The sequence below is a fragment of the Ahaetulla prasina genome, chromosome 1, assembly GCF_028640845.1.
Source record: "Ahaetulla prasina isolate Xishuangbanna chromosome 1, ASM2864084v1, whole genome shotgun sequence".
Taxonomy (NCBI): Eukaryota; Metazoa; Chordata; class Lepidosauria; order Squamata; family Colubridae; genus Ahaetulla; species Ahaetulla prasina.
Window position 1 is genome coordinate 233524368 of NC_080539.1, and position 14162 is coordinate 233538529.

Here is a 14162-nt window from a genome sequence, read left to right on the forward strand (position 1 = left end):
TAGTAATAAGGGTTGGAGAGAATTCCAGAAGTTGTGTTCCACCAGCTTTCCTTACCTTGTTTGACTTAGTAAGATCCTGAGCCATCCAGCCTTCCTTCTTTCCTTTCTTCCTCCCTCCCTCCCTCCCTCCCTCCCTCCCTCTCTCCCTCCTTTCTTTTTCTTTCTTTCTTTCTTTCTTTCTTTCTTTCTTTCTCATAAATATGAATGGTGTGTTTGTAGCCAATATTCCCAGTCAGATATCTTTTAGGTATCATTGCAGAGCTACTTCTAAAAAGGCTTGACATTGTTCAGTGTTATTTATAATAATATAGTGTTCACTCCCCTTCTTTCTGGGAGGAGGAAGAAGCTTATCTTTCCCCATTGAAATGCAAACTACACTATGTCATTCATTTGCAACCAGCAAAGCTGGTGGGGGAGGGGGGAAGCAGGGGGGGAGGGTAGCTTAAAATAAAGGTCTAACAAAAATAACCATGATTTTCCAGGCTCATTTTGCAGTTTTTACAAGATGGCCTTAATATTCACAATATGAATGCATTTTTGGATTTTACATAATGACTTTTATCGGAAACTTGGATTCTGCTTCTTAAATCTAATTGCCAAGTGAAAAGTAACAGACAAGAAGAAGAAGATTACCTTATCAAATGTGCAGCTCCTGAATATAGAGTGCAATAATATAATGTCTCCTCACCACCTAGGATTTAAAAAAAAAAAACCTTCAAAATCCAAGGCATAAAACATTCACTAGTACAGATTTGGATCTTCAGAGATGAGAAAGAAGTGAGTTTTGATGCATTTCTTCAAATAGCAAAAGGCTCAGTTGTAACGTAACTATATCTACCCATTTAGATGATTACAAGGTCTTCTCAGTTCATCTCTCTTTCTCTTTCTCTCCACACCCCAATCACATTTCAAGACTCATAAATTCTGAGAAACTAACTGGAACGAGTCATGGATAAATTATTCGGTGTTATGTGCAGCTGATTTCTAGAAAATGGAAAGCCAGGAATCCAGTTGCTTATATGGCATTACTACTCAGTCCTGTAGAACAAGAACATGCAATCTGCAGCCCACATACCCTGTTGTCCCCAAAATAAGACATCCCCTGATAATAAGCCCAATAGGGCTTTTGAGCGCATGGCAATAAGGCCAAACACTTATTTCAGAGTTTAAAAAATGTATAAGACAGGGTCTTATTTTCAGGAAAACACGGTATATCCCTTGAAAGATTTTCAACCAATTTATATGAGAAAAGATCAAATTATTAAATCAGAACAAATCTGTTCTTTCTCCAGTTTATGGTTTGGAGTTGCTCACAAAAGTTGGATTTATCTTCCAATTAATTTTTTTTTTTTAAAAACTCTCTTCTCGAAAAAAACTGCCATGGTGAATATAATGCACATTTAAAAGTGCATATTTAGAAGGTTTATACAGAGGATCCAGAAGACTTACTGTGTCCATCATTCCAGATACACATTGACTGATACTGCATGAACTTACTGAACTTTAAGGGAGTAACTTACAAAGTTACTCCCTTAAAGTAACCTTGTGAATTGCACAGCTATATGCAGTGGTGGGATTCAGCCAGTTCGCACCACTTCGGGAGAACCGGTTGTTAACTTTCTGAGCAGTTTGGTGAATTGGTTTTTGGAAGAAATCATTAGGGCAGAGAAATGGTTGTTAAATTATTTGAATCTCATTGCTGGCTATATGAATGGGTTCTTTAGTATCAAGAGTTCCTTGAGAGTAGGCTTAGGAATAAACATGAATAAAACTGATGTAGGTTTATAATGTGGGAAATGGTCCAATGAAATCCCAAAAATGTAGAGCAGCTGAGAAATTCAGATCCAAGTTGAAAGAAAGAAGAGTGATCATTCATACCATACTATTTTCTTTAAAATATTTGCTGCTTTTGTTTCAAACAAGGCTAGCTATAACCCTCATCAAGGATGAAGGCTTGTTGACTTTCAGAACAGTTATTATCTGTTGTTTCTGTGGAATACAAATGTTCTCTTATAAATGGCTACCAAGATTCTTCCAAACATGAGACACTTGTGTCTAACTACTAGGAAAGAAACACTTTCCTTTGGAAAGTGTTCAACACACCTCTCTTCTGAAGCAGCTCAATCAGATTAATGGCACATTCCTTGTGGATTAATTCATAATAGAAACCAACCTCTCTTAATTTTATGTCCTTCACAAGCACTGAGATTGAGAAAACCAAATTCTTGGAGAATTTTGGAAAGCAATTCCAACAAATCTGGAAACTGGTAGGTTAGAGATGACTGAAAGATGGAAGAATGCATGGGATCTACTTCCTTTCTGTCTGAAAGTTGTACTCAAAATCTGTCCCTGCTTGATCTCTGTTAAGAATGAGAAAAATCAACCAGGCCCCATTTCCTCATTTTGTGTAAATAGCAGGTACAAAGTGAAACATCTCCCCTTGTCTTGCTTTGATTAATTTCAGAGACCTGTCATGTATTTCTTAGATAGTTCTCAAATTGATTGTTTTATTAAATCCACAAGATTTCCATGCAACAACAGCTAGTACACAGAAAAATTAATAACTAAGGCTGGAAAATCCCAGGATCAATTGCACTTCCAACTAGAGAAGTTCACTGAGAAACCTGGCTAGATATTTATGCTCAGCCTAACTTTCCTGATACATTATTGTTGAGAGAAAAATGGGAAAAGGGCCCTACACTTCTGAAAGATAGAGTATAAATCTAAATAAAGTAATAATAATAATAAAAAACACCGGCATCTGCTGACTATATTAACATCCTGTGCAATCAAACTTCATTAATTAAGCAATCATTTATAATAATTATTTACTTGCCCTAATTTTCCTGGGCTTCATCTGCTACATCATCTGATTCAAAGCAAGGGGAAGCAAATATCAACACTACTTGTCATGGGGGAGCCATTTAGTTCACCGTGCTAAACTATTCCACTCTTGAGAAGACAACCAGTTCTTCTTGTGATTCTGCTCATCATAACAGCTGCAGGAAAGAATGCTATTATGACACAGTATTGTTTTAGAGTTCTGCCTCCTGCTCAGTTCTAGGGCTCAAAAGTATGATTACAACAGTCTAATCAAGATTTTCTTCAGGATAGATGAAAGCAACAGATATGAGATCCTTGGTGTTCCGTGAATTTGGTTGCTTTCTTGCAAACATTTCATTACCCAACTAAGTAACATCAGCAGTGATGATGCTGTCTAGTTGGGTAATGAAATGCCTGCAAGCAGATAACCAAACTGAGAAAGCACCAAGGACCACCCCGTCAGTTCCAATCCTAAGCTGCAACTATTCTCTTCTATTGAAAGCAACAGATATTCAGGTATAAATATCAAGCTATAAGAAGCATGTGTTGAAGAAAGAGACTGGTGAGAGAGAGAGAGAAAAGAAAGAAAAATAACCATGTGTCAAGAATACCCTGTTTCCCTGAAAATAAGACCTATCCCAAAATAAGCCCTAGCATGTTTTACATGTGCGCCTAATATAAACCCTATCCCCCCAAAATAAGCCCTACTTAAGAACCTGCATCGCTGCCCACCTGCTCATTCCATCTGGTTGCTCACAAGGTGATGCATGTGTGTGTGTGTGGATCTGCCCTATGCGCCCCGCACCAGCGTACCTCAAGGCCCTCACAGCCAGGTCATCCACACCCCAATACCTGCTTGCTCGCAGCCGCAACGGAGCAGGAGGCTGAGTGGTGAGCTGGTGCTGTGGTCACGAGGCAGGTGTCAGGACATGGATGGCCTGGTTTTGGAGGCCCTGAGGTAGACCAGTGTGGGGCGCATGGGACAGTTCCAACCCCCATCTTGTGGTGGTGGCCCCACCGCATGGCCTCCTGCCCCACCATGAACAAGCAGAAGAAGTGGTCCTTCCGTACATGGGAAAAAAATAAGACACCCCCAGAAAATAAGCCTAGTGCTTAATTTTGGGGCCCAAAAGAAAATAAGACCCGCTACTTAAGATGTTTGCAAAAAATGAAGATGAGAAGACCCCTGCTTCATAATTATTTCTTGGTGGTCTTCTCTTTAATATTTTTAGTATCTTGCTCTTTCTCCTTTTAGTCTTAGCTTCCTTAACCCAATTATTTGCTGGGAAGTAGTAGCAAACATTTGGTGAAGCTCAAGGTTACTTTGATGGGACAAAGTTGATCAGCAGATTGGGACTGGATAAGGCAGAAAGTTAACCACATTTCTCATGGGTATCTTTTGAACATACTCAGATTGAAGCTACATATAATGTCAGAGCAGTTCTGGACTTTTTGCTTTTATATTAAGAGATATATAAACAGCTTTTAAAAGTACAAATATTAGACCATTTTAGGAAAAGATTACACATTTGTGGCTTACATTAGCAAAAAACCAACTAGCTAATATTCCATTGCATAGGAATTAAGTGAAAATATATTGTTGGTGGAATCCTTTTGAAATATTGATGTTTGGAATAAATTTATCTGAAAAATAAGTACTTGTTTTTTTAAAAAAAATCAAAAAAATTCAAAGAAAAAAGAAAGAAAGAAAAGTACTTGTCTTATAGGTAAAGCTATTTCTCAGCTAGACATAGTAAAATCATTATAAGTGAACATAGCATTGCAGATGTGACTATATTTAACTCAGAGGGGAAAATATGACACTCTTGGGGAATATTTTATTAATCTAACTAACTCCTCCATGTACATCAAGTGTAAAAGATTTCCAACCAATAATAAAACCCATGTGTTTGTTCAGCCAAGTGTTTGTATATGCATATGTGTTTGTGTATACGTGTGTGTGTATGCAAGAAACACCATGTTTGCAGGCTTTGCTTTAAGTGGTTGATGACATTTAAAACACCACAACTTCACCGTCCACTTACCAAAGTCATGGACTTAAAATCTGCAATGGCACAGTTTCAAACACAGCTGTGTTTACCTGAGTTGTGTGATCCTATGCATATGTGACAAACTTCAAATAAATGTGCTTGGAATGGTGGTGTAGCAAACGCATGTTCAAATAAATGCCCAAAAGGACGCTCATTAGATAGGAATGGAAAAATTCACTACAAATAAACAGAATGGCAGAATGGAAAGTTGTAGAACATGTGCTATGAAGAGAAACTAACATTACGCTGGAAAATGAAAGACAAAAGAACATTTGTTTTAAGTATGTTAAGGCAGCTTTATCAATAAGATTTTAAGTGCCAAACTGTAAGAAAATCAAGATATGTTCTCCACAATAAATAAACATCTATCTATACCATGGTTTAAGGCATAAGTGAATAATGTATCATACCAAATTATAAAACAAGTTTCTAAATTGACCAACTGAAAAATAACAGTCCCAAACCAATATGAAACCAGTGTCAATTTACAGCACTAACCACAACTCCAATACATCCAAATTCTAAGACACTTAGCATTTAAGTGCTGCAATAAAATAGCTAAACATAAACATTTTGGTTTCAAATAGTCCCTGGATTGATTGGGCTTCTTATGTTTCAACATACATTCATTTAAAACATTTCTTTTAATTTTTCTCTGATTTCTATTAAGGATAAAATGCATCTGTTCTGACCCAGATCCCCAAACATGACAAACCCTTTGAAGTTAACTCAAAGATTCCTTTATTAGGAGCGCCAGCAACCCTGGCCAAAAGTTTCTCTCTCACTGCAGGCTAACAAGCCCATCCGGCTGGAAGATGAATAGTTGTCTGCCACATCTATTCATCTCCGCCCCCTGCCTTTTACCCCCAAAGCTAGGGTGGGGCTTCACTAGCAGCGGTAGCTCTTCCTTCCCAAGGATCGGCCCACGGATTTCCACTGCTCTCCTCTTCTCTGCCTTCTGCGCAGCTGCACGTCAGGCACTGGACCCAGCTGTTCCTCCTCAACTATCTCCAGACCTGGGGGCTGTTGACTCTCCATCTGAGGGCTGACTGACAGCCCAGGCTCCTTCTCTGTCTCTGTCTCTGTCTCTGTCTCTGTCTCTCTCTCTCTCTGCCACCTCCATTCCCTCTTCCCAAAAGGAGCTCTCAGATTGACTTGATGCTGACCCTGACTCCCATGGCTCCTCCTCCTCTGATTTGGCTGCAGGAGGGACTGGCGGCTGACAGGCCACAACAGGATCCTTCACTTGGATTCTACAGGCTTTCAAACAGATTCTGGAATAAACCCCTCTTGCTTGAGTCATAGGCGCATAATTGCATGCACATATACCATATGCACAGAAATATATATCTTTATCTTATTTTCTAATTCCCAGTGAAAAGATGCTGGTTATTTTATTCCTAGGGCCAGTCATATCATTAGTTATTTGAGTGTAGACTAATCACATCTAGAACAAAACTATTTGGCAGGACTGGCCTAATAGTTTTAATGGGGATTTTAATAGTGTTTAGTATATTTGTGTTGTAAATGTTGTACCTTGATGAATGTATCTTTTATTTTATGTACACTGAGAGCATATGCACCAAGACAAATTCCTTGTGTGCCCAATCACACTTGGCCAATAAAAAATTCTATTCTATTTTATTCTATTCTATCTAAATTATTTTTTAAAATCTGTTTTTAATTTTTGTATTTGTTGTTCTTAGTTGGCTGTAAACCGCCCTGAGTCCTTTGGGAGAAGGGCGGTATAGAAATTGAATAAACATAAACATAAACATAAACAAACACAAATAGCCTTTATGGGACCAAAATAACCAAAATTGGCTTCTGGAAGGTTGTGTTAGACTTAGCTCTGTCGAAATTAATGAGGCAGCTCCTATTTTCCCACTCCTCTTTCTGTTCAAAGAAGGAAAAGTGAAAACAAAAGAATTAAAAGTGTGTTTTGACCAATCTGCATTCTTTCAAAAAGATGCCCAGGAAATGAAAACAAAATATTGCTGGAATATTACTACAAATCATATTGTATGCTTTTAAAAATGGCTACATAATGTCTTTCTTTCATCCTATTCTTCAGTAGCTTTTGGAACTGGGACTGATTTCATTGGAAATCTAAAGAAGGCAGGCAAGCTTAACGTAAAATCCAGAATGGTCAACTTTGTTATGTAGAATTTGGGAAGTCACAAGCTTCATGATTGTAACTGCAATTATGTTTCTGTCCCAACACCTATGTTATTTTGTCTTGGTGCAGTAATGCACCAAGTATTGCACAGTATTGCAGGCTGATTCTGCCCACTGCCAGGAGTTCGATCCTGAATGGTTCAAGGTTGACTCAGCCTTCCATCCTTTCGAGGTCGATAAAATGAGGATCCAGATTGTTGGGAGCAATAGGCTGACTCTGTAAAATTTTCAGAGAGGGCTGTAAAGCACTATGAAGTCTAAGTGCTATTGCTATTTATTTCATACACAATTTGTTTCTGTATGCAGTTTATGCCATTAGATGAAGACACAATCCTCATGTTAACATAAATCTCCTTTGCACATACTCCTTTAACATGTAGCTCAGTAGTAGTACTTGTTACAGGATGTTCTAGATTGAAGACCACAACTGAGACCAGAATTTCTGTTGCTAAGCAAGGCAGTTGTTATGTGAGTCATTTGCACCTCTATAACTGTCTGGTTCGGTTCTGCAACCCAACAAGAAAAACACAGACTTCAGAGGATAATTAGAACTGCAGAAAAAATAATTGCTACCAACCTGCCTTCCATTGAGGACCTGTATGCTGCACGAATCAAGAAGAGGGCCGTGAAAATATTTACAGACCCCTCGCATCCTGGACATAAACTGTTTCAACTCCTACCCTCAAAACGACGCTATAGAGCACTGCACAATAGAACAACTAGACACAAGAACAGTTTTTTCCCAAAGGCCATCACTCTGCTAAACAAATAATTCCCTCAACACTGTCAGACTATTTACTAAATCTGCACTACTATTAATCGTTTCATAGTTCCCATCACCAATCTCTTTCCACTTATGACTGAATGACTATAACTTGTTGCTGGCAATCCTTATGATTTATATTGATATATTGACCATCAATTGTGTTGTAAATGTTGTACCTTGATGAAGGTATCTTTTCTTTTATGCACACTAAGAGCATATGCACCAAGACAAATTCCTTGTGTGTCCAATCACACTTGTCCAATAAAATTCTATTCTATTCTATTCTGATTTTACAACCTTTTTGCCACAGCTGTTCAATGAAGCCAGTTTTTCCCATTGACTTTACTTGTCAGACGTCATCTGGAAAGGTTGTAAGTAGTGATCACATGATCCTGGAACACTGCAACCATTGTAAATACATGGTGGTTGCCAAGCCTGCAAATTTTGATCACATGTCCATGGGGCTGTTGCAATGGTCATAAGTGCAAGAACCAGTTGTAAATCACATTATTCTGCACTGTTGTGATTTTGAATGGTTGCGAAATGAACGATCATTAGGCAAGGACTACTTCTATCTTATTTTGGTACAATACTATCTGTCAGTATCACACCATGGACTCCATGCACAATTGTTACAACAGATTTCTCTAGGATCAGAGTACCAGTTGTCGTTAGTTCAGCAGCTAAGGAAGCCTCTTGACATGAGAACTTTCCCCATTATAGAAATGGCACCAAGCTAATTCTTTTATTTTTAAATCAACCCTTAAAAGCACATGTTTATAATATAACTTGTGGATTTAAAAAACTAAATTGAAAGCAAACAATCCACAAACCCACAACGCAAACAATCCACAATCCATAAACAATTTATTAAGACTCAACCTAACGCAATTCAATTGCTCTGGCCATGGTTGTATTGATTTATTCTAAACACTTTAATAAGAGACAAATATCAAATCGTGCCTTTAATAGGAATATAAACATTGCAGACCTTAGTTGTCATTCTCTCCAAAGATAGAAAATTCCCAGGGTTCCTTCAAAGAACCAGAATCATTCTGCCACCATTATTTGAAAACTCAGGGAACTGGAAGAAGTTTATATATGACATTTAATCCAAATCCTGCTTTATGCATAGAAGTTAAAGCAAGAGCATCTTCAGCAGAATGCTGTCTAGCTCTGTGTGAGTAATAAAGAAACTGACATTAAGGATGACATAGTTCCAGAAGCCATAAGTACATCTAGTTCATTTGAACTACATCTACATCTAGTTCATTTGAACTACATCTAGTTCATTTGAACTAGTAATAGTTCATTTTAAATTCTTTTAATTGTATATATTCTGTGTTTTTATTCTGGCTGTACACCGCCCTGAGTCCTTCGGGAGAAGGGCGGTATAGAAATTTAATAAAATAAAAATAAAATAAATAAAATAAATAAATAAATAATCTCCCCAAGGGTTCCAAAATTTGCTATCAAATAAAAAAAAAATTAATATGAAAGCAAGGGAATATGATCAAATACACAACTAGTTATATTTAATTTTAATTACACTGACATGGAAAAGAATTAAAACCTAGTAGAGTTTTTTTTGGTCTCACCCAGTTTTTGCAGTGTTTGGAATGCACCCCTTAGAACAGGGGCCCCCAACCCCATGGAGCACTGGTCCACTGAAAAACGTATCTCCATGGAACTGGTCCCTAATGCCCAAAAAGGTTGGAGGCCACTGCCTTAGAAAATTATTCAAAGGCCAAAATACAAACCTTGATTGGAAAAGTCTGCAGACTTTGGATTGTAAATGGCATCCTTTCAGAATAACCGGTTTGCTGACCAAATTCATTCTTACCATCTATGGTGAGATATGGTCTTAATCAGTGCATAGGAGGAAGAAGAGACAGCACATTATATGGCAAGGAAGAACTCAGAAATAGTAGAAGCAAGTGCTTAGTGTGTGTATGTGGGAGGAAAACTTCAGGCTTGGTTGCAATGAAATATTTATTTATTGCTATCATGTTTCTCCGAAAATATGACCTAGCTTGATTTTTTACATGTGCGCCCATTATAAGCCCTACCCCCAAAATAAGCCCTAATGAAGACCCCACCCACTCTGGGATACAGGAGTTGGGGTAACACGTGCAAGTGGCAGCAAGCGGCTGCAGAAGAAGGGGGCCGACAATAGGCTCCTACTGGGCGGGGCTGTTAGTGCCGCTACTGCAAGGTGAGTCAGTGGAAGAACTGCCCCCCCCCCCGAAAATAAGACCTTGCGCCCTTTTTTGTGTCAAAAAATATATAAGACGGGGTCTTATTTTCAGGGAAACATGGCAGTTAGGTGAGTTACACATTGAGGCATGGTGGCACAGTGGTTAGAGTGCAGTATTGTAGGCTAACTCACTGCTCACTTGCAGGAGTTCGATCCTGACTAGCTCAAAGTTGACTCAGCCTTCCATTTTCTGAGGTCGGTAAAATGAGGACCCAGAATGTTGGGGGCAATATGTGGACTCTGTAAACCAGTTAGAGAAGGCTGTAAAGCACTGTAAAGCAGCATATAAGTTTAAGTGCTATTGTTATTACTACATAATAAGGGATTGAGAATTTGAGGAGTCTAGGTTTATGGTCATGTTGAACCAGGACATGAAAGCCAGTGCAATTTAATAAAAATATTTTGTGCTGTTTCATAAAGAACAAAGAACAAATATCATTCAAACATTTCATTCAGTGTTCATACATACCAGATAAGATCTTTGGATAGTCTTACAACTTTGCTAAACCTACTATTTCAAAGCAGAGCATCTATCCTGACACCATGTAGTTAATAATAATAATAATAATAATAATAATAATAATAATAATAATAATAATAATAATAATAATAATAATTTAATTTTTACACCGCCCTTCTCCCGAAGGACTCAGGGCGGTGAACAGGCAAATAAAATAATACAATATATTACAATAAAACACATTTTAAAAAACTTATTCAAAATAGCCTAAATTTAAAATACCGTACAAAATATAAAAAATAAACCCCAATAAAATTCATATTTAAAAACCCTATTTAAGCCAGTCCTGCTCGAAAGAATAGATATGTCTTCAGCTCGCGGCGAAAGGTCCGGAGGTCAGGAAGTTGTCGAAGTCCTGGGGGAAGCTCATTCCAGAGGGTAGGTACGCCCACAGAGAAGGCTCTCCCCCTGGGGGTCGCCAGCCTACACTGTTTGGCTGATGGCACCCTGAGAGGACCCTCTCTATGGGAGCATACTGGCCGGTGGGAGGCATGTGGTAACAGAAGACGGTCCCAAAGGTATCCCGGTCCTATGCCATGGAGCGCTTTAAAGGTGGTAACCAACACCTTGAAGTGCACTCGGAAAACCACAGGTAGCCAGTGCAGCCTGCGCAGGATCGGTGTTATATGGGAGCCATGAGTGGCTCCCTCTATCACCCGCGCGGCCGCATTCTGAACCAACTGTAGTCTCCGGGTGCACCTCAAGGGGAGCCCCATGTAGAGAGCATTGCAGTAGTCCAGGCGAGAAGTGACGAGGGCGTGAGTGACTGTGCATAAGGCATCCAGGTCTAGAAAGGGGCGCAACTGGCGGACCAGGCGAACCTGGTAAAAAGCTCTCCTGGAGACGGTCGCCAAGTGTTCTTCAAAAGACAACCGTCCATCCAGGAGAACACCCAGATTGCACACCCTCTCCATCGGGGCCAATGACTCGCCCCCAACAGTCAGCCGCAGTTGCACAGCCACTCAGTCTTGGAGGGGTTGAGTTTGAGCCTGTTTCTCCCCATCCAGACCCATACGGCCTCCAAACACCGAGACAGCACTTCGACAGCTTCATTGGGGTGGTCAGGGGTGGAAATGTACAGCTGGGTGTCATCCGCGTACAGTTGGTAACTCACCCCAAAACCACTGATGACCTCACCCAGCGGCTTCATGTAGATGTTGAACAGGAGAGGCGAGAGAACCGACCCCTGTGGCACCCCACAAAGGAGGCGCTTCGAAGTCGATCTCTGCCTCCCTGCCAACACCGTCTGCGATCGGTCGGAGAGATAGGATGAGAACCACCGAAACACAGTGCCTCCCACTCCCAGTCCCTCCAACCGTTGCAGCAGGATACCATGGCCGATGGTATCAAAAGCCGCTGAGAGATCTAGGAGAACCAGGGCAGAGGAATAACCCCTATCCCGGGCCCTCCAGAGGTCATCCACCAACGTGACCAAAGCTGTCTCCGTGCTGTACCCGAGTCAGAAGCCGGACTGGAACGGGTCCAGATAGACAGATTCATCCAGGTACTGGGGTAACTGATGTGCCACCACACTCTCAACAACCTTCGCCACAAAGCGAAGGTTGGAGACTGGACGGTAGTTGCCCAAAACAGCTGGGTCCAGGGAAGGCTTCTTGAGGAGAGGCCTCACCACTGCCTCTTTCAAGGCGGTGGGAACAACACCCTCCCTCAAAGAAGTGTTGACAATCCCCTGGAGCCAGCCTCGTGTAACCTCCCGGGTGGCCAGCACCAGCCAGGAGGGACACGGGTCCAATAAACATGTGGTGGCATTCAGCCGCCCCAGCAACCTGTCCATGTCCTCGGGAGCCACAGGATCAAACTCCTCCCAGATGGTCTCAACAAGACTAGCCTCTGTCTCCTCGCCCGGAACTACCCAATTTTGGTCCAAACCGTCCCGAAGCTGAGCGATTTTGTCAAACAGATACCTGCTGAAATCCTCAGCACAACCCTGTAAGGGATCATCGCCACCCTCCTGATGAAGGAGGGAGCGAGTCACCCTAAACAGGAAGGCTGGGCGGTTCTCTGCTGACGCAATGAGGGTAGAGACATAGGCCCGCTTGGCCTCCCTCAATGCCACCAGATAGGTCTGAGTAAAAGACCTAACTAGTATTCGGTCAGCCTCGGAACGGCTGAACCTCCACGCGCTCTCTAGGCGTCTTCTCCGGCGCTTCATCTCCCTCAGCTCCTCGGAAAACCAAGGAGCTGGTTGAGACCTACGCCAGGTCAGAAGCCGCAAAGGCACGACTCGATCCAAAGCGCCCACCGCGGCCTGTTCCCAGGCCGCAACAAGCTCCTCGGCCGAGTCGTGGGCCAGGTCGCCAGGGAACAGCCCAAGCTCCATCAGGAACCTCTCCGGGTCCATCAGTCGCCTGGGACGGAACCAACGCATTGGTCCCGACTCCTTGCGGTGTTGAGCAACGGTCCGAAAGTCCAGACGAAGGAGAGAGTAGTCTGACCATGACAAAGGTTCAATGACTAATTCTCATACTTGCAGATCACTCAACCACTGTCCAGAGACAAAAATCAGATCCAGTGTGCTTCCCCCCACGTGGGTGGGGCCCTCAATTAGTTGGGTCAGGTCCATGGCCGTCATGGAGGCCATGAACTCCCGAGCCGCTGTCGACGACACACCGGCTGATGGCAAGTTGAAATCCCCCATGACCATAAGCCTAGGGGTATCAACTGCCATCCCGGCTATCAACTCCAGCAACTCGGGCAGGGCTGTTGCCACGCAGCAAGGAGCCAGGTACGTGATCAACAAGCCCACCTGCATCCTACGCCCCCACTTCACGTAAAGGGGTTCACAACCGGCTATCTGAGGAACAGTGGTCTCCATCGGCTCCAGACTCTCTCTAATAACGACCGCTACTCCTCCACCCCTACCTTGGGCCCTCGGCTGATGAAATGCCCGGAAACCCGGTGGGCAGTTGGAGAGATTTGTGGCCTGCATCAAATAAAACCACTTCTGAATATCACCTCCTGCTTTTGTCTAATTCTAAATTATCCTGTGTGTATGAAATCAGTCTTGCATGTGAATACCTATGTGTTTCCAGATTAATTATACTGACATAATGATCCCAAAGTTCTTAAGACATGTGTGCGGGCAAATGTACTATCTCAGAAGTGCAAGTTTTTCTTTTACTGAATGCAGTCATGGGGATGTTTCAGATGATGCCAACAATAAAAAGAATACTTAGGTTAACCTGGCAGTTTAGACTCCTGCTATGCCCTTGGGTAACCAGGAAGTGAAATCCTATAAATCTGACATCCCTGAAAATCAGAAGCTGCGCTCTTACAAGGAACTGAAGGAAATCACAAAAGGATGAAAAAAAAAAAAACCAATAAGAGCAAGAGGACTTTTAATCAGAAGTATATTTCTAATATGGTTTCGTTTCACTTATTTTGCAGTGCGTGGTGGGAAATTTACAGCAAAGAGGCTCTCAGTTGAAGGTTAAAAATCACCCGGGACTGAAAATGCGATGAAGATACAGAAGCAAAGAATGATAATTCTGGTTTGAAAGAATAAACAAACAATAAACTGTGCCCTTCCATTTGCCAGAATTCAGG

General features: G+C 41.4%; 1 long non-coding RNA gene across 1 annotated transcript in view; it reads right to left on the reverse strand.

The window, feature by feature from the left end:
* LOC131203406 (uncharacterized) overlaps positions 1 to 14162 on the reverse strand; it is a 62046-nt gene that overhangs the window by 17218 nt on the left and 30666 nt on the right. Inside the window, exon 2 of the long non-coding RNA XR_009156368.1 lies at positions 634 to 691. This is a non-coding gene — a long non-coding RNA (uncharacterized LOC131203406). The remainder of the gene's footprint in view (positions 1 to 633; positions 692 to 14162) is intronic.